This window comes from Cygnus atratus, chromosome 1, assembly GCF_013377495.2.
Source record: "Cygnus atratus isolate AKBS03 ecotype Queensland, Australia chromosome 1, CAtr_DNAZoo_HiC_assembly, whole genome shotgun sequence".
NCBI lineage: Eukaryota > Metazoa > Chordata > Aves > Anseriformes > Anatidae > Cygnus > Cygnus atratus.
This window is the reverse complement of record NC_066362.1, coordinates 135,740,290-135,760,754: the sequence shown is the minus strand read 5'-3', so window position 1 is coordinate 135,760,754 and position 20,465 is coordinate 135,740,290. Positions and strand designations below refer to the sequence as shown.

Sequence of the window (20,465 nt, the reverse complement as noted above, 5' to 3'; positions counted from 1 at the left end):
GAAATCCTGCATTAGAGAGAACCATAGGTCCAATTACAAAAATATTGTAGTTACGAATCCAACAGGAACAATACTAAATGGCAAATGTCAAGACAATCTTTTGATAGAATATAATTCATGAATTGAAGTTGTTTCCACCCTCTTCTTATAGAAATCCTAGTCTATCACAAAACTTGTCTGTTAGGTACATGGTTTCTGTTCCTAAAACAGCTGAGTGTGAAGCCCACACTAATGAGGAATTGCTCTGCCAGAACCACAAGCCTCAGGAATGCATGGCCTGCAGGGAGTGGTAACCAGTAGCTGAGAAGCTGTGAAGAAGATTTTGCACTTGCAAATCATCTTTAATGAATATTTTTTTTACCCCTTCTCCCATTCAAAACCAAGGACTTTATTTCCAATTCCAAGTGCCACTAATTAACATAGAAGGAAAGGTTTGCAACCTGAGACCAAATGTCAGCATCTTTCAGTATTTTCACTAAGCAGCTCTCTTTATCTGAAAAGTTACTCAGTTTATCACAGCTGCTTGCATTAATGTTATTTATTTCCTTGCTATGTAAACTTAAATGCTCATTGAAGTTGCCCGAAAAGAAAATATATCTATGGCTAGCGGAAATAGTCCTTAGTTTATGGACTAAGTATCTGCAAATGAATGCGTATCCGAGACATGAAGATTAACATTGCCCTCATGTATTACTCTGCGCATTGCAGTGCTTCAGCATTGAACGTACACAGAACCCACTTAGCTGGTACCTAAGAAGCCTAAGAAGCAAGTCTGCGGTTCCAAATGCTACATGTGCTGAGCCTCCCAGTAAACTTTTTGAATTTAGCAGCTGGAACTGCATCAACTTCATCTGGCTCTTCCGAACATATGTAGCAGTATAACATATCCAGCAGTATAAATGCAGTAATCTTTTTGAAAACCATCATCTGTCAAATGGTATGTTGTTTTACTGGACAAGTTCAACATATCTGCATGGAAAGTCTTACACCATGACATCTACCTAATTTGCCACTCATCTCGTGAGAGTGTTCACGTGTTAGTGTTTTACTGAAAAAAAATAAATAAAAATAAATTCTTCTAGCAGCAAAGACAACTTCATCGTTTTAAGCTACTTAAACTTTCTTTCTGCATCCTTTTCCTTGGGAAAAAAAAAGTAACTTAAATGAACAACAACCACAACATTAAACAGAAAAACAAACAAACAAACAAAACAACATCTGCCTGTTGCCCATTCATGTTAATCAAATATTAACAATGTGTTTGTAGTAAATATTTATGGAATGCTTACCCTGGTGTCCTGTGAACATACTGTCATTCTTAATGCCCAGCTAAAAGCCAGATGTTTAGCTCAGATATACTACCATACTATTAAATAGTCCTTCAATGTTTATATCTATGTATTAAGTGAAATTTACTTTATATTAACCAAAATTAATTCACTCACACTCATTTCTTTTTACAAATATTTAATTTTCCATTAAAAAAAAAACAGCTGTAGGATCACTGCAAGTTAGCTTTTCCCTCTACTTTTATCTATAGATGTGTTTATCTTTCTGGTCTGAATACACAGATCTCTATTGTATTACATGCCAGCTTCATGAAGAGGCATAAACACGATTCCCAAGAGTCATTCTGCATTTTACTCAGAGACTGCCTCGTGCAAAATATAGAAACAGGCCAAAGAGCTGGGGCACCTCCCTTGGGCACCTCCCCAGGCTGAAAGCTCTGAATCCACCAGGCTTATCTCGTCCTTCTGCTTCTTACATCCATGGCCGTTTTGTGGGAAGGTTCATTATAAGGGCTCAAAACACGCTTCTCACCCACTCCATAGCTTGGTGAAGACAGACTGTGTGAAAGCACAGACATACCATACTTGCTTAGTACTCCTGAAGGACTGTCGAAGCAGCACTAAAGCAACACACAGGAAAAGGTACAAAAAGTAAGAGATAAAGTATACATTATTACTCTGCTTTTCCTTACCTAGTTAGCAAGTGGCATTCACGTTATTTTCTCTAGAATGAATTTCCTGGGCAGAAACTAAAATTTAGTCTAGAACAAAGCAGCTATATTCTAATTGTAAAACCTTTGGTTTTTTCCACGCAGGAAGGAAATGAAACGATCTCCATTGAGTGAGTCATACCATGCTGACAAAAGACAAATGGGCATGCTTATTCTGCAAGACTTTTTTTTAACTTCTCATTTGCTGTTACTGTTCTCTTAGCTTTCTCCTTCGTTATACTGACGTGAGGTGAAAACAGCAAGAGAGCCCAGGATGTTTGACTTGTTAGATTTGCCACGAGCAGTGCAACTGTACCAGACAAATATTTCAGGATTTCAGAAGTTTGGGCCAGATAAAGAGACATTTTTATAAGTCCATGCTTTGGACTCCATCTCCTTAAATCACATTTTAAGTACATTGTCTTGAGTACAGGAGTAGGAAAGCTTCGAGTTGGTATTGTTACTTCAGAAAATCTGCTAAAAGCTTGTCTGTCACTCTAGCTTCAATATGTATTTTTAGTCCTGTCTTTCAGTAGCCTCAACAGTACCAACCCAACAGAAAGCTATGCGTGCATGGCAGAGCTGGAGGTCCAGAAATAATGACAGTTAAATATTACGATTTTCCATTAACTGAAGGAGGAACTGACCAATTCTACAGTAGTGGAAATAGGCTGGTATTGCCTACTCCTGCCTCAAGCATCAGGTTTTTGGCTTGCTAAGAAGCTAGACTGGTACTTAATATCCTATTACCTAGGAGCAGCATTTTTGTATTCTGCATGGTGTGATGCATACTCCTCATAGAAACATAGAACTATCTCAGCTTCAGTTTGAGAGAGGCTGCATCACTCAAACCAAGAGTCCATCAGGCAACAGATCCCTTTCCTTCACTGGCAAGTTCATATCTGGATGCAGATATTTATGATTTTCTTCTAAACCCATTAAAATTTCTGGAGAGGGGAAGGGAAGGGAAGGGAAGGGAAGGGAAGGGAAGGGAAGGGAAGGGAAGGGAAGGGAAGGGAAGGGAAGGGAAGGGAAGGGAAGGGAAGGGAAGGGAAGGGAAGGGAAGGGAAGGGAAGGGAAGGGAAGGGAAGGGAAGGGAAGGGAAGGGAAGGGAAGGGAAGGGAAGGGAAGGGAAGGGAAGGGAAGGGAAGGGAAGGGAAGGGAAGGGAAGGGAAGGGAAGGGAAGGGAAGAGATTCTTTATGTTATCAGGTGTTGAACACTTGATTTTGTCATCTGTGCAGTGTCTGGACAGGATGGAAATAGAAAGCCTCTGCACTGCAGCTATACTGGTCTTGAAGGATACCCAGCACACCTCACAGAGGGGCCGCTTCCAGCAGGACTAGGGACTTTGACAGTCAAGCAGCTTTACAAAACATAGGTGCTAGGGCTTTGCCATGCACAAATAGTGCAGCAGGGAAGAGTACCTTCACCCTGGCAAGACTCTCTGGGCTAAGTTTATTTATTTGGACTTCACTAAGGGCACAGTCTTAAACAGATGGTCCGTGAATTCCAGTTATCTGGTAATTTTTATCCTCTAAGGATATAAATAAATAAATTGTAGCCCAGAAAAAGCTTAGCAGCTATTCGCTCTGCTGCTAAGTCAGAATCAAGTCAACCAGTGTGGTACTCCAGGTTTCTGCTTGTCAGAAGCCTGTAAAAGACTTATAAGAATAAAGTAATATAATTGCATAGAAGAGCAAATCTCCCTTCAAGGGAATAATAACATAAACCACACCGTTTGGCATCTTGTCATTCAGCAGATGTTAGTCAGTACCAGGAAGGACTCTGGGAATAATCCCTCTTGACTGAGGTTTTGCTCCAAAGCCTGCTACCAAACCCAGAGCATGCAGTAATCCCATGAGAAGTGTGGTCCCCCATGCTTTTGGGAGAACACATGCTCCAAGGCTGCTCTATCACTCAACAAAGCTCTCTGGAGCAAGGGAAGAGAAGAAAGGTCAGCCTTCGTTCAGCCAGAAAGTTCAGGCCCCTTCACGCATCCAGCTGAGTGGCTGTGCCCTGTGCAGTGCCCTTCCTGCAAAGCTGCCTCTGGCACAAGCATGGGGCCGGATTCTGCCAGGATGTACAGGAGGAACACGGAAAATACTGATGACTAAAACTCGCTACTCATGCCCTTGCACTGCTTCCAGTTTGCCTTACACAGGACTGCCCTTTTCTGATACTTTATCTTGCCATACTCTCACTTACTTCCAGAGGGTAATTGTTTTGATGTGCTGATTTTTCTCATGTAGTATTTGATCTTTTGACAAAAGGCTCCAGCAGGCAGTTTTAGGAGAGCTGAAGTGCTGACTTTGCAATCCCAAATGAGCCGGTTACATCAGACAAAAGCCACTTTGTGCCATGACTAATTTCAGATCCTCCCTACCAAATATTTCTCATGCAGAGTCCAGCCTTGTTCTCTTGTACACAGAAAATTAAATTCTGTGCCTGTATTTCCTTCTGGCCTTTCTGCTGGGACACAAAATTATTCAAAACTAGCAGACAAGCTTTGGAGGCAACAGAAGACACCGCTAATAGCGCTTGCTGTATAGCCTGCAAGGCCCCTTTGCATTCGAAGACAGCAGAAGCCAATCTTCTTCCCATAACTGCACCCTCAGTTGAGGTCCATTTTTTTTTTCTCCCTTTACCAAGGAAAGTTTCTTACTCAACTGTAGGACAAACCCTAGTCTGCGCCCTCCTGCCAACACTGAATTTTTAGCTTTCCATGCTTTTCTGCTTTTTCTGGCTTTGGCAGGAGGAGAACACCTCAGTCAGGCATGAGTATCTCTACAAACCTGCATTATGTACAGTGGTCCTGACTAACAGGTGCTGATGGATATTTCTCTTCACAAGTGCATCAGGTGGTGCTACAGACGTTAATCTGACCTTTGCACCTCTGTAAACACATAGAGGCAAATGCCTGATAATTGTAAAACAAATCTCAGAGGAGGTAAAGTACTGCTCTGTTTATAAGCTCGTTGTTCTGTAAGTGAAACTAATGTACACACAGTTGTCCTGCTCCCAGGAAGCTCTACTCATCACAAAACACAATTAAAATATGAATAATTAACCCATTTTATTGCATACAGTTTGGGACAAAACAAGGCTACGAAGAGGAAATAAAATCCAAGCCAATGCATAGTTCCTACTGATACGAAGACTTCACTTCTAGGTTAATTCTGTCCGGATAGCTAGCTGTCTTATAACTTCTGTTGCTGTAAGGAAACCTGCCATGCATCTCCCTCGACTGGCAGAATGCTGCATTTAGAAATAAAATGTGCTTTGGTTACGGCTCACCATTCACATGTTTCTATGAATATTTTATGAAAGCAACGTAAGGTGTGACAAAAGGCAGTCTTTCTGGCTGCCAGTGCAATTTCAAAACAAGTCTCCTAGATGTTATTTTCTCCTTACCTGTATAGATGGACTTCCTGGCTAATAGCCATGCCTTCAGTTTTGGGGCATCAATGACTAACTACGTTTACGCAGAAAGACAGATGTACTCCACAGCAAGACCATAGCACATCTTGGTTCTCAGTCACCTTGGTTATGGGATCTCTTGAAAACACTGTGACTCCTCCACGTGTCTAGCTTTCCAGGAGAGATGTGACCTGGGTCTTCACCTGATTCAATACCGGGATGGTGCTAGGTGGTACATCTGAAACCAGCGGGTGGGAATTGCTACCAGGCTCCTCTGGTAGAAACTGCCTGGGGACTGCCAATGGAGACCCATTCATCTGTTCGAGAAGTAATGTGGGTATGAGGAGCTGCTGCCTTTCCTCATTAAGAGCTGCATGTTTCACAGCAATTCAGCTATGTTTCTGTGGTGCATATCTCTCTATATTTCTGCTTTCCCAAACACAGCAAAACTAGCAATATGTACTTTTCAGTGGTGACAATGTAATTTGAAATTTAGAAATTGCACTTTTTCCAGGAACACTAGAAGAAAAGTCCTCACACTCCATCTATTGCATATTAAGCAGTAAGGGGGAAAAGCTCTGAAGAACCCTAAGGGTGGTCCCCTCTGCTGGTGCCACCTCTGGACTGGTGAAGGGCCTTCTTCTAGCATGCACTTTAGTTCAAATAAAAGCTGACATAGAATTTTTCTTACCGATCATCCTCGTGACAGCAGAGGCCAACTTCAGTCGGCTGACAACAGGAACCCTCCCCCTGAAATGTCGGTAAGCAACCAGCCAGCTGCTTTGAACAACTGCACAAAAATAAAAGCAAAGCAAATACTTTAAATTCTATGCTAAGCCTACAGAAGTAATTAGAGAAGTATAATCAACATAAAAAGCCATGCTGAAGATGACTGTTTGCATATGTGCTATAGACAGCAAAATCAAAATTATAGATATTATAGCACAGAATTTATAATAGAGATACAGAAACAAACCAGCCAAGCAGTGTGGGACTGGCCTTAGAGCTGAAGATCTGAACTTTTTTTTTTTTTTTGTCTTTAAATGACACATTTTGTAACCAACTGTTATTTGGGACTAACTTTGTTAGTTAGATTCACAACAATTTAAAAACAAAGGTACAATGACCTGAGGCTGCAATAGCTTCAGTTTTTCCACAGTTCCTTTTTCATACTGTATTTAGTCAAAAGATTACAAGTCCAGTGAAAAAAAATAAAAAAAATTCAGCTTCAATTGTTTGCAGCACAAACTATGCTGACCTTTTCCAGACAATTACATAAAGCAGCAATGATAAGCAGTAGGGATCCCTATTAAAATATAACCCACGGCTTTTGTATGTGTGCATGCCTTCATTTTGGCCCACAGCTATTGGCTACACTGAAAAAAAAGATTTTATGAAGAAAAACAACAGATACGATAAATTCCAACTGCAATCAGCTTCCAAGTATGAATGGCAAGCATAACCACAGTTGAATCCCACATTTGCTTAATTGACCAGGGATGGTCTGAGACATCTTTTGTCCTTTATACGCAGCCCAAGCTAGGCACACTAGTAAAAACCCCATTAATCTGGTTTATGAGTCATAGACATCTTTGTTCTTTGCGCTTTGCTGACAGTTTCCTTTATCTGAGGGTGGAGAACGAAGAAAGTTTCAACTCGTGTCTAAGATCTTTTTGGCACCATGCATGTGCCTTACCCAAGTGGCACGACATAATGCTGCGGATGAAATCAGCTGAAAAACTCAAGCCGGAAATCCCTTAATGTAAATGACAGCGCTGTGCTTTAGTCTTTATAGGCAGTCTGTGTTACAGCTTCTCAGAGATCCTCTTGCTCAAATAGAGCACCCGCTGCAGATCCTCTTCCTCTTTCCTCAGTCCTTACTACAAAGTGGAAGTAACCGAGAAGGCCTTTGGCTGTACCTTTTTTAGCATACAGGCTAGGCAGCTGCAGTTTTATTTTAACAATGAATGTAGCTAAATCTAGCACCTAACGTTTGCATGCTGGATCACAAAGACAGTGACTACAGTTGGGAAATAAGTTATACTGGGTTTCTGTTAGCAGACAGCACCATTCTGTGGCAAAGCAGTGGCAGCCCCTCCTCCATACTCTGGAGAAGATTGGACTTCAGCTCACTGCTACTCCACTTGACTCTTCCAGCAATAGCAGATATGCAGAAATTCCCCAAATTGTGTATAAGGATGGCAACACAAATGATTTCTTTTTCTTGAAAACAGACTTGATGACACAATCAGTAATGCATGCATATTCACATGACGCTCCTTGCAAAAAAGTCCTACTTTGAAAGAACATACTTTGTGAGGATGTGATGATTTTCTTCCACTCCTCCATTCCTACGGCAGGTTTCCTAGCTCTTAAATAGCTTGACCCCAAATTCACGCTGAGTAAATCAAGGGTCTGCAAGCCAGACACCCGAGAATTTCAACAAGCAATCAAGTGCTGATTTTTGCCTTCCCACACAATGAACTAGAATACGTGAACAAGGGGGCAAACAAACTTCTAGTTTTCCAGTTTAGGTGGTACTAGCTGGATAAGTGATTTTATATATTTCAGGTTAGTTGTGCATATGTTATACTTTTTTGAACTTGTAAAATCATTTATATCATTAAATAAGTGCCTCACTGAAGAAATGCTGCTATCTGGGGAAAGACATCTTATGTTATTACCATGAATTAATACAGTAATTGAACTTACCCAGAAACTCACAGGAACGAGGAAGATGTTAAATGAAGAGACAATAGGTTACAGTGTCATTAATTTTATAAACAAAGAAATGCTGGAAGTGATATGGCTATCTCTAAGAGTTGTATAAAAGTTAAAAGAAGATCTGTAACTTATTGTTTGTAAATAAAGATGAAGAGGCATGTGCAAGAACAGCACAAACGAGACATTCAGCTGTTGCCAAGTGAGCCGTTTAGGCCTGACAATAAAACAGTAGAACTGATGTGCTGAGCTGATGTTTTCTTTAAATCCCATTGTGCAGAGTTTAAAAAGTTCACTGCAAAAGCACTGGGCCAGAACAGAACTTGTCAGTTCTGATGCATGTTTGTCTGCCACCTCACTCTCGGCATGCAGCATTAATTCTGAAGCAGAAAATTCATTACCATAAGACAAATGGATAAGCAAAGCTCTATTTTCCTTCTCATTAGCCACCCTTAGGATGGTGAGTAGAGTTAATGCAGCAGAGAAAAATACTGTGGATCTGAAGGTGTTTCAGAGTATTTTTAGCTGCACTTCAGACAGTAAGGAAGAGCTGCTTCTACCTGCTTCTTCTCCATGCCATCTTCAGCAGCACCAAAGAGGAAGTGGAAGCAGGATAAGAAGCTCTTGCCGAGAGTGGCTGACAGAGGGTGATACGTGATGACACTTCTGTACAAAGTCAAACCTCTGGAAACCAATGGGTTGTTGCTTGCTGTTATGTTAGAGAAAGAACATGTTGTAAACATCTGATTTTTCTGGTGTTGCCCACGTTGTGCTGCCAATTCCCCAGAACTGAAATGCAACAAGGCACAGATGAAGTTCAGTGTGCTGCCTGCTCCTGCTAACTGCACAGCCTCTGGAGGATGTTGCTATAAAGTTTTGGTCCATTTTTCAGCTCTAGTAACTTCAGCTGAGAAGGCTGACTGGTAGCCTTCCTGGTTCTGTACTCAGGAACACTGAAATTATTCCACTTCAGTGCAACCCACGGTCTGCTCAAGTCATCCAGTACATCAACAATGCTTGCATCCAAGGGTTTTATCCTGAACATTTTAGCTTGTTAAAAAAATAGAACTTTGTAGCAGGAAGGTAAAATTGTTATAGTCTCAAGGACATCAGTCCACTTACCAAGCTATGGAAAGAAACAAGAGGAAGAGAGTCTGATATTTTCAAGATCACAACTCAGGAATACAAACAGGAATCTCAGCTACTAAGCTCTCTGTTTTCATCACTAAACAATCACTACATTTGCTCAAAATGTGGAAAGTCCTCTTTTGTACATTTACACCAAACAAAAATCATTTTGTGTATTCTGTACTCAAACACAAAGGCAGTGGCACCTTGTAGGACTTAGCTAGTTTAATTATAAAAGGACAGCTCATTCCCCACAGCTACACTCCCAATATTCACAGAAGCTACGTGCAGCTTTCTTTGCTTTTCTCTGAAAGCTCATCAGAACTACAGGTCTCAGCTGTTCATAATACCCTACTGCACAGTAGTCTCCTGTAGGAACCCATGCTAGCAGGATGTATCTGGAGGGAGGCAACTGAGGTGGCAAATATATATTTGTCACTCAAAGCCCAGATGTGTGCACACAGATGGTTCTTACTAATGTGCAGAGAGAAGGAAGTTGTAGCTTTTTTAGTATTTTATATTTAGCATTTGTTCTAGTATTTTGAAAATGTTTGTATCTGCTGATATGTGTGTGTGTGTGTGTGTGTGTGTGTGTATATATACATATATATATATATATCAGCAGACGTCAACTAGAACTGGTAATAGTAAAATACATAATAGGGGTAGAAGTGTCCTGGACAGTTCTATAAACTTTGCCTCCACTCTGAGATTTGGTCAAATCATTTCAGCATGATTTCAACCACTTTCTTAGCTGGCTTTAAAATACTTAAGTCTTTCACTGCACTCAGCAAAGCCCAAACTGATGCATAATCATCTTAATCATTAGGGTTTGGCCAGGTTTAGCACAAGGAATGAGATACAGCATAAAAATTGGCAATGCAATACCTCATTCATAGATATATATTCACGGTTTTGATCCTTCCTCCACATCTGATAACACTAGGTAGTTTTAGCTTCTTTTAAGTCTTGGCAAGCATAAAGCTGTACATATAGAAACTCCAGCTTGATTTTAAATTGGTTGGTGTAGTTGCTTTTTAACTGTTCAGTGACATCTCCACTTGGTTGCAGGTAATTCTGAAATACACTCCTTCCCACAGAAGCTTAGACAAATGCATAACCTCTTACAGCCTATACGCCCACACGTAAACACCAGTAGAATCTGGGCCTTTACCCATCGTACAGGTTCTCACTCTCTTCCCAAACAGATCATGTTATTTTCAGAAGTCATGATGGCTTATTAGAAAGGATTGCTTTTAGGTACCCTCATCAAATTATTAATTCTTCCGTACGCCTTAAAATAAGTGCACAAAAGGACATAGGAGCAACAACAGCAAGTTCTGCTGAGTATATGGTACTTTATACATTCAATTTAAGCACATAGATAAACCATCCCTCCTGACTTCAGGCAGACTACATCTATAGCAAGCTGTATCTGTTCTGGATGCCTGGCTTACCCTGAAGCGTAGCTCACGGCTCTGGTCTCCCAGTTGCCGTTTGTAATGCAGTCCTCTCTCAGCCCTGGGGCCTCAGATTCCTAATCACAAAAATCTTGTTACAAGGGTGTGGAGGTACAGTCTCTGCACAAGACTTATCTCAACGTGGTCTCCTCTCTGACTCCAGAGTGCCAGACATAGCTAGGGGGGCTTGAAACTTGGGACACAGTGAATTCCTTTGCTGGCTCCTGTCTAGCACTCTCAACAGACAGCAGGGGCAAACTTAAACAGCTTTTCCAATTACCGAGATAGGTAAGAAGGAGATAATACAATAAAATGGAACAGCATATGACAAAAAGAAGGCAAAGCAATGACAGGAAAGGCAAGCAGTAATAGCTTTGAGATTTTTAACCTTGTAATAGCAAGCACCACGTGCAGAAATCTGTTCCTATCAGGATTGGTGAGACCTCACTCCAATCCCCACTCCACCCCTGCCAAAAAAAAGGCAGGCAGATTTGTTCCCATTTGTTTAAGCTCTCTGATAGCACTCTGGGCATTTAGGAAAAGAACAGTGTAAAAATAAACGTGTTGGAAAAATTGATGTGGGAATGACAAATGCATGAGCTATTTTGCTCAAATGGCACTTGCTTTCCACATTTCTTAAATTCTATGGAGAAGTTATTCACAGCTAGTGTTCCCAAGGCAGGTACAGTTATGCTAGTTTGTTTTATGAACTCAGATTTTATAGGCTCAAATGGAAAATGCTGTATTGTTTGGCTTAATGACTTTTCCTACACTAAGAAGACAGGAAAAGGGGGTGTTCCAGCTGGGGGGGTTGTATATCACGTACATACCATTTCTCCTCATATTTCTGCTTTTTTTTTTTTTTTTACTACCACTTAATTTTGCAAGGCAGTAAAAATTAATAGTAAGTTTACTTTAGTAAGATGCAGCTAAGTTCTCTGTATTTCCTTTAGTTTGTAAGAGAAAAATACTACAAGAAAAGAATGCAATGTTGTGTATTTTCTTGCTCAGAATTACAGTGCAGACCTGCCCCCAGAGATCCCAGAATTAGCAACAAATTCATATACAAACAAATAAATGCTTATTCATAAGATGTCCTTTAAGGAAATAATAAAACAGAACTTGAATTCTTTAGGCTTACTAAGTGCCTTTCTGTTATATGTGGTTTTTTTTGTTTGTTTGTTTGTTTTTTCCTGAGGAGACAGAAAGACAGAAGCAAACAAGAAGCAAATAATTAACAGAGAACAGGAGGAAAAACTATTTCCCTCTCTAGTAAGGAAAAAAAAAAAAAAAACAACCCACACCTGAAACGTTATTCCCTTCCTGCAACTAGCTTTAAATCAAAACTTTTAAAAAAGGAAAGTTCAAGTGTGAATCAACCAATGAATCTATGAAATATGTTATCACTTACTGTAAATTGAACCATGGAATAATTTAAACTTCATTTAGTTTCTTCTCATCTGGACTATGACATAAATATCAGCAACTCCTCAACTTTTTGATTTTTTCCACTCAGACGAGTATCTCAGCTTCTCCACTGTTATACCCTTTTTTGCAGCAGCGCTGTACGGACAGCTGCAAGGGAAAGACACAAACATTCATCTTTCAGGAACCAAACTCAGGAAATCAACTTCGTTCACCAAAAAAGTGCACGAGGACAGCCAAGCATTTCTGTGTCACGATCCAAAAAAAGCTGTATGAGCTGAGGAGGGAGCCTCGTGAGCTAGCTAATAGGCATCACCAAGCACAAAGACACAGACTGTCATCTGTTCCTAAACAGATGACGAGATAAACCACAGGAATGATCCAAAAGCAGGAAATCCGCTCTAATGCTGGAAACTATTCTTTAAAGAACTACACAGGACTTTTAAAAGGGAAATAAGAACACGTTTCCTATGCACCTTCTTAAGTGCTATGGTGGGCACTTGACTAGTTGGATTCATTTGTTCCTGAGACCACGGATGACTAGTAATTATTTTAATTGCCCCATGTGTGAAAGGGAATCTTTTGTGTATCTCTGAAGATTAACTTGAAACATAAATACCCATGCTTGAAAGACAGGCATTGAACACCGTGTGGGGGCGAGAGAATCGTACTTATGGATCGTATGGATCATACTGTGAGTCTGTGTGGAGGCAGGAGGTAACAGGTATGCACTGTGTTCAGGTGAGTTTAAGGTAGAATAACCATTTTGTTCAAAGCAGAAACAACTGCTGACACTAACAAGGGGCTGGAAGTCTGGATTCTTGGGCTAAAGGTAGCACTCATTGGTAAGATATACTTAGATTAACTAGTACTATTATTACTCTGTGGAGGTGTAAATTAATTCTGTGTATTCTTTATTTAAAGCACTGCATGGTTTCTGCTACCATGATTTTTTGTTTATACAGCTCTGTCTTTTTGAGACCGGGCAGTGTCTACCACATAGCATAAGCACAAAATAGTGTTTTTCCATACACACAAATGACTTAGTGACTTGAACTTCTTTGGGTCATTGAGTCCATAGCCAGACTGTGCAAAGACCTCTGTGAGGCCACTGTCCATCAAACTATGCCTGGGCCCAAGGCATTCATTTAACAGCTTTGAAGCTGAGCGCAACAACAGTACACTTCATAAAGCATTCTGGAGCAGCTGCTTTTGTATTCTGCTACAAACAACTCAAAAGGCACATGCCTGCCTAGACTGTAGACTGCTGAAATTGCCATCAGCATTTTCCATAGCATCTTAATGAAGGATTTTTACATGGAGATCCAAGTGACAAATACAGAGATGTTTTTGTTATATCAATGCAGCTCAGAAGATTTTGCCCTGATGTGACGTATCTAGCATGCATACACAAAAATCATTAGGAGTGAAATGCCTTCACAAATGGCTGCTAAATTCTCACCATGTTAGTCAGATCTGCTAACTTCTTTCAAGAATTCAGCTACACCCTTACTATGTTTATGAAACTGAGCATTTACATAACCTGTGCTATATAACAGGTGGAGACTTAGAAGACAACAAGCCATAGAAGAAAAATTAGCTCTTGTTAAACCTTGATTTTCTGCTTTAAAGTAGTTCTTTCTAACCTGATCCCTCAGCACAGCACATAACCTGAGGTTACCACATTGGATAAACTCCGAAATGCCTAAATCATGTCAATTCTATATTTCATGCACTTTTGTGTTAAAATAACTGCTCCTAGAGGCAACTGGTCCCATTTGTGTCTCTGGAACAGGTGGCCTTGTGGCACATGCTGGAAGAGGCTTTGGCAGAACGGTTCAGAGGGCATGAAGGAAAGCAACCCCTTGTAGCAGCGATCACCCAGCGCTAGATTCCTGCTGCAAAGAAAGGAGGGCAAACACACACAATGACATGTATGACCGTTTACCCCAATCCTTAAAGGAAAGATATTTTTGGGAAGCTTGATTCCAAAACAACAAGACATGCATACATGAACTTGAAAGGAAGATTTTTCAAGGAAAGAGGAACTTTCCACATGTTTCTACTGTCTAGACAATGTCAGTACTGGGAATATAACAAACAGCACACTAGCTGAAAATGAAGGCATTTCAATATTGTTTTACTTCTTGAGGGTTTAATAGATTATAGAAATGAGCTATTTTTCCTTAGATGAGAAAATACAAACAGCAACTAAAATATTAAGTAGAATTTGTTCAGATAATATAGCAAACGGTCCCAGTACCTGAACAGCTAAAACACATAATCATGTATTCTTGTTTTATAGAATAAAACACATCCAATATATGACAGGAGAGACTAAATTGCATTCATTTAAACTCAGAAGGATGCAGCTTGATCAAATAGTATAAATTGAACATGGCTTTTGCTTGTTTAAGAACTGGTTTAGTCAGTTTTTCTCCTTCCCTCCCCTCTAAAGAGCAGAGACTAACAGAATTTAGCATCAGGGAAAAGAACATACAAAACCAGCCCTAAATTATCATCTTAAAATTGAGCTATTTTGTCCTTATAAGTAAAAATAAAATAAAATAAAAAATGATTGGACTTCAAAGGTTTTTCAAAAGGAACAAACACTTCATTACTGAAAATGTCACTTTACCAGAAACGGGAACGGTATTCGATGTTTTCTAAGCAGTAAGCCAAATATTTACATTAAAGTAAAAGAGACTTAAAATATTCAAAACAGTTTCATGATGAAATGCAGATATAGGAGAAACAGGTTTCAAAAAATATGTGGTAGACAGTGAAACTTGAATCTCAGCAGTTAAATTACAAAGACAGATTTCTCAGCTATTATCAAACTGTCATATTACTAGAGGAATCAAGAGCTACAGCTACAGAGAAGACCTACATAACTTTCATTGGATAGCTCCACTCCACAGCATACATACTGTGTAAGGTTTTATCTTTAAAAAAAAAAAAAAAACACAACAAAACCTTTTCAGTGTAATTGCTAGGCCCATGTTGAGATCTTTATTGTATACTGCTACAACCAGGTTGCTTTCAGCATTTATGCTAGATTAGGTATTTCTAGCCCATGCTGTTCTGAGGATGATAAATAGCTGTCTAGACAGAAAACAAAACAAAACCACAACACCCACCTTACTAGTAAGGATACTATAGTCTTCTGAAGTAGGAATTAAAGAAAATAATCCAATAATCGAAGAAGGTGAATGCAAAGATTTAATAAATAATAGAAACTTTAATACATTGAAGTAACTTTAAAAAAATGTTCTAACAGAAGTGGAACCAAATAAAACACAAAACAATAATTAAAAGAAAAAAAAAAACACAACACAATATTTAGCCTAAAAATGCCACAGAATTAATACTAACAAAGAAGACCTCTTTATAACCTGCCTACTCTGACATCACTAGATCTTTCAAAGGAACTATAAAATATCTTAAGAAAGCCACTGCTTATATATAAGTAATTCAACACCCTAGATGGTGGGTAGCTAGCTCTTTAACACCTGATCCTAATAAAAGGCTACAAGTTCCAATTCTACTGGTGTGAGTTACCCCAGAAGAAAAAGAAGTTAGCATTAAAGCAAGAGTCGCAGTTTCACGTATTAAGAGAATTCCTAAGACAAGAGAAAAACAGTAAAGAAGAGATCGCTCAGAAAACTGTAGAAAAGTTAATTCCTCAAGATTTAGTTATTAAGATACTCAGAAAAGAATTATCAATGAGTACCTATAGTTATAGGTATTCAAATTAATTTACTTATATATTTCTTTTATCATTACTACGAATCTGACTGACAGCCTTCTTTTATTCTGCTGATATATGCATAAAAGTAGTTGAGCTTCCACATGACCTAGGAAGAACATGTTAAAGGTTGTCGCTGTGGGTTGCTTAAAAAGGGTTACCAAGAGAATAAAATATCCCTCTGTTTCTAATAAAACAGAATTATGCTTAAAAAGTACCAAACAAATGAACAAAACCCAACCATTTCTTATAAGAGAAATAGGTTCTCTTTAATGTTTTTGTAAATGACCTAGATGCAGGACTCAAATGTATACCAAGTTTGCAGATGACACTGAACTGGGAGCAGCTGTTGACTCCATTGAGGGTAGAGAGGCCTTGCAGGGAGATCTTGGCAAATTAGGGAGCTGGGCAATCACCAACAATATGAAGATTAACGAGGCAAGTGCTAGATTCTGCACCTGGGAAGGGGCGGCCCTGGCTGTATGTACAGACTGGGGGACACGAGGCTGCAGAGCAGCCCTGCAGAAATGGATCTGGGGGTTCTGGTTGGCAGCAAGTTGAACATGTGCCAGCAGTGTGCCCTGGCAGCCAGGAGGGCCAACCATGCGCAGGAGTGCATCAGGCCTCTGCATTGCTAGCTGGATCGTCCTGCTCTGCTCTGCACTGGTGGGGCCTCACCTCAAGTACTGTGTGTGGGTTTGGGTGCCACAGTATAGAAAGGACATAAAACTATTAGAGAGTGTCCAAAGGAGGGCTACAAAGATTGTGAAGTATCTCAAAGGCAAGACGTATGAGGAGTGGCTGAGGCCCCTTCGTTTGTTCAGCCCCGAGCAGAGCAGGCTGAGTGGAGGCCTCATGGCGGCCTGCAGCTCCCTCACGAGGCGAGCAGAGGGGCAGGCGCTGAGCTCTGCTCTCAGGGGACAGCGACAGGACCCGAGGGAACGGCATGGAGCTGGGACAGGGGAGGGTCAGGCTGGGGGTTAGGGAAAGGTTCTGCACCCAGAGGGTGGTCGAGCACTGGGACAGGCTGCCCAGGGATGTGGTCACAGCATTGAGCCTGCCAGAGTTCAAGAACTATTTGGACAATGCTCTCAGACACAGGGTCTGATTTTTGGGTGGTCCTGTGTGGACCCAGTAGTTGGACTCAATGACCCGTGTGGGTCCCTTCCAATTCAGGGTTCTGTGTTTCTATGATTAATCTATAAGCTGCATGTTCTATTATGGAATTATGCTTTGAGTGGCATTCATGTCATAATATACTTTTACTATTTTAACAACTTTTCACTTAAAGCCTCTTCAACTGTAGATTAATATGAAGAAGAAAAAACAATCTATAAAATCATATTTCTCTTTATGAACTGTCCTGAAAGAACATAATAAACTTTGGACACAGAAAGATCTTTGGATGGTCTACAGCATCAGGAAGTGTAGTCAAAGTATTTACAGATGTTAGTGGAAGAGAAAACCCAACAAAACAAAGTTTAAAGCTCTTTGGAGGGAATGTGAAAAGGAAACAATAGCCGATTTATACTTACAGTAAGAGAAATCTTTATAGTAGCAGAAGTCAGAACTCAGCTGCCATGGTGCCTTATAACCCGAACTAGTGCTTTAAGTCATGCAGACATACGGCAACAATCGCTGCTACTGGCAGGGAACAAGTGGTACCAACATAGAGAGCATTTACAGAAGGAAAAGCTGAGTGACTGAGACCTGGTAATTGACTTTGCAGAGGTTGTTCTGGAGCTACATATATCCTACATAAACTTCTTTCCTAAAAGATCTTTGTTATTGAACAGACTGGTTGTAAAGAGATCTAATTTGCATCCTTAAGAAGAAATTCTGCAGTGCTTTAATGTCTCTTCCGTCCTGTAGAGCAGAGAGCATCAGAAAATAGCACAGAACATGAGAGCCAGCAAAGGTTACGTAGTAGATTCTGTAGCCTGTTTGGACTCTAGCTCATTCTAAATATACCCTCAGAACTGGAAATAATACTGCTGCTTGATGCAGTTTTTATCGTCTTCAAACAAAGACCAAATGGAAGTTAACAGTTTGTACTACATGCTTTATATCTCATCCTCTTTAAGAAAATCATGATTCTACTGGCTGACCATACCATATCAGCTTGTTTGTGACGTTAAAACTTCAACTTACTGCAAAAATATTACATTAATTTACAGGAATCTTTGCTGGTGGAACTAGCCCCTTCCCCTTTTCACAGCACAAGTATGAAAACATTGGGAGAAAATAAGCTTTCACGTGTTCAAATATTTTATAAAATTAAAGATAAATTTGCATCTTTGTTTCCTCACATCAGGAAGAAATATAAAGATCAGATCCTATGCCTTGGTGGATGCCATGATGGAAACCATCACCGAAACCCTGCAGTTCAGCTGGACTTTCAATTGATTGAAAAAGTAAGAGGCACTCCTGGCAAATAAACTTCCAATGCATGCTGTTAGATGAGGTCATAACTACAACACCAGCACACCCAGACAGGCTCCTTGCCTACGGGCATTCTTGGTGTCAGAAACATGGTAACTGAAACAAAAAGATTAATTGCACAGTATTGCCAAATTCTGGTGAATAGCAAAAGCAAAAAGGAAACAATTTCCAGGGCTACTTTGTACTCATACCAACTTTGTCACAGTAACTAAATGTGCCTCTGCATCAAAGCATACCTTTTTGTCATTGACAATACTACCCACCTCCTTTCTTTTCTCCCTAGTGATGTTTTTGCCCATCTGCTTCACCACATAGTGGCAGAAGCTGCGGCCCCTTCTTCCAAAAGCTGTCCTTGGGAGACAGAGCAGCAAGGTTTTAATTGCTCCTTGAAGACTTTGCTTGTAGCAAATAAAAAACTATTTGTCTTTCCTTTGCTTCTCCAAACATCCAAAGAATTATTCTGTTTCTTGAAAGTTTGAAGGCTCACAGATAAAACGGGCAAAAAGTTACACTCGGGCAGGAAATGAGCTATAAGGCTTTTACTTCAGAAGAGGAATTGGAGGAAACTGAGTAAAGAGCATATGCCTCCATAGCTCAAACAGCTGCAAAGCCAACTCTTTTCCTCCAGCTACTAGCATCAGGGTATGTTCAAATTAGATACAGTTATCTAGGTTTAGGTTTACAACTTCTAACCTTTATTGTTCTGCTGTATGTCATATTCCTCTTCAGGCGAAACCATAGAACATGCGTGTTTTTTAAAGATCGCATTCTTTAAAAGTAAGTGTTAAGATAACCTGTGACATGGTTTAGTTGGTGATACTGGTGGCAAGGGGATGGTTAGACCAGATGATCTCAGAGGTCTTTTCCAACCTTAATGATTTTAACCTCCTTCTGAGGTACCTCTTGCAGATGCTTCCTGGTGGAGGCTATGGGCAGGAGACAGAGCAAGAGAACTGCTAGGGCAAGCATTGCAGTACGAGCACAGTAGATGTAGGTGCCATCAGAATTGGTTCTCAGATTACGCATATTACTCACACAATCAAAAAAACAGCCCCAGTACTTTTTTTTTTTTTCAGATGAGTTGGCTTTACACATGAAATGATAAGGACTGTGTTCTCGTTAATCAAAATTCTAGACAGAGAAAAGCCGGTAACCACAAATAATTGAACTCAGTTTCACAAGAAGTCAGTGATATCTTCAGATCAAAACATTAGTAAAATTAAAAAAAAAAAAAGTTGGTGTTTCTGGAAAATTTATTAGCTTTATAATGACTAGAAGCAAAAAACTGTATCACTGCCTGAAGGGCAGAGCCAACTGAAAACCATTAGGAATTAGGAGGAGCTCCAGCATGAAGTGCAATTATCTCACAGCTGTCCTAACAGGAGGTTGCTTCTATCTCATCTGAAGATGGTAACTTTAACAAAGTCTAATTTTGGAAACAGGAAACTACATGGGCCTGACTTGATGTGGTAATCCAAGTGAGGTAAAGTAGGCTTTCTCTGCTAGTTCTACATTCCTGGAAAAAAAATAAATACATGTCGTTTAGTACAAAGCGATTAAATAGAGAAGTGCATAGTGCTGATGATTAGCAACAGTTAGAAACAAACACACTGTTAGAGGACATCCTTTAGGCATGTGAATAATTTCCTATATACATACACGTAGCATTAACGACTACACCAAAAGGCACGTGTGTGTATTCAGTCTTTTTACCTCCAGAAAAAGGGAAGCTGCTGCAAGCAACATAATGTTGACTCTGTAAATGTTAACAGCTAGAGAAAAAAAAAACAAAACACACCACCTCTTGCAATTCAGGTATTTAATAGGAAAAGTTTATCCTTAACTTAAAACACAGCATAATTTTAAGATATTAAGCTTACCACTAGAGTTAAACTCCTTATTGCCGCGGGTTAAATCTAAAGATTACTCGAATAGGAACAGTCAAGGAGGAAAAAATATTACCATCGGTTTACGAACTGGTGAGGGTAATTCACAAACTCGGTGTCCTTCCACTTTTCCAGCCGGCAAAGCCCTACAAGGGCTGAAGAGGCACCAACCCCGTGAGGGAGGCTTCTGCCGGCACAAACCGAACCGAGGCCAGCTGCAGGAGTACGCACCCCGCCA

General features: G+C 40.1%; 1 long non-coding RNA gene across 1 annotated transcript; it reads left to right on the top strand.

Moving 5' to 3' along the window:
* Nucleotides 1–12,308: 12,308 nt before the first annotated feature.
* Nucleotides 12,309–18,733, top strand: LOC118245820 (uncharacterized). Its single transcript, XR_004777979.2, has 3 exons — nucleotides 12,309–12,875; nucleotides 18,214–18,313; nucleotides 18,625–18,733. It is a non-coding gene; the product is annotated as an uncharacterized LOC118245820 (long non-coding RNA).
* Nucleotides 18,734–20,465: the final 1,732 nt, after the last annotated feature.